Genomic DNA, 1,417 nt, shown 5'->3' on the forward strand with positions numbered 1-1,417 from the left:
CCATTTTCCCTCCTTTTGAATTTTTCCCATTGCATGTAGACGTTTGGAAACAGCCATCGGAGTAACATTTAATGCTGCAGACAATTCTTGGAGCGTTTGAGTAGAGTTTTCGTCCAATAATGCCTGCAAATCGGTGTCTTCAAACTTTTTCGGTTGGCCTGAGCGTTCTTTATCATTGACATCAAAATCACCACTCTTAAATCGCTGAAACCATACTTGGCATGTTCTTTCCGATGGAGCATAATTGCCATAAGCTTCGAAAAGCAATTTATGAGCTGCAGCTGCAGTTTTTTTCAAGTCAAAGTAATGAAGTAGCACATATCGAAAAAACAACTTATCATGTTCCATATTTAATCAAAAGAAAAAATAGCACTGTTCGCTTAAATGAATCTCTTCGCACTGAATTTTATTGACAAATGTCTAACCTCTAAAATGCAGCCAGTTTCAGATGTCAAAATAAAGTACACCTACAACTAACGTAATCTAACTGTGAGTCGCAGGAACTAAGTTTACCACCTAATCAAAGTGAGTACAACGTTTATCAGCTGAGAACTGTTGTTTGTCTGTTTCCACTATGTTCAAAAGAAGACATTCGTGACATCGCACTAACAACTGTGAAGCAAAGCCTCGACGTTTTTCACTTTCAATTGCAAGGAAAGAGTTTCTTTACAAGAGACACATAACTGCTTGCCAAGAGTTTGTAACTCAACGATGCGACGTCCATCCATTAAATCTTGTTTCTCGCTTACATTTTCCTTTGTGTTAGGTCTAGCTTTTTCTTGTTTAATCTGAATTAGCTGTGAGAGACTAATTATGTATACTGATGCGATTACTCTAGCAGAGACAACATTATTATACTACTACAATGACTGATCGAATTGAGTTCTAAGTAGGCTCAATTGATTCTTTGATTTTTCGTAAGGCTCCTAGTCCTGGAGCTGAGAACTCTGTTTTGACGATAAAGTTATAGTTGCCAATGTTAAGAATCAGAACCTTGTCCAGTGTACTCACCGCGTCGTAAATGTGATCAGGTTCTGTTCCGTGCTACGAATGATATGAATTAGACAAAGGTTTGGTTAGTGAATCTCTGTCTGTCCTTACCTTACCACTGGCGAGTTGACAATTAGTAGCAAGTACAAACTACAGACTATCTTATCGTTTACACACACATCAGAAAGAAGAATGAGAGTAGCCATGCCCGCATTTAGAGATGTAAATATAAAGGTGTATTATTGCGCATGATGACGTCACACATAGTGACGTAATGTGTAGTGAACCAACTAGAAATGACCGCAGGAATGCAGCCGCGAAATTCAAATACTTAAAATCAATTGTATATTACTAATATGTATTTAAACTTAAAATCTGTTATATATATATATATATATATATATATATATATATATATATATATATA

The sequence above is a fragment of the Odontomachus brunneus genome, unplaced genomic scaffold (genome assembly GCF_010583005.1).
Source record: "Odontomachus brunneus isolate Ranch 3 - 2012 unplaced genomic scaffold, Obru_v1 Obru_scaffold_223, whole genome shotgun sequence".
NCBI classification, from domain to species: Eukaryota; Metazoa; Arthropoda; class Insecta; order Hymenoptera; family Formicidae; genus Odontomachus; species Odontomachus brunneus.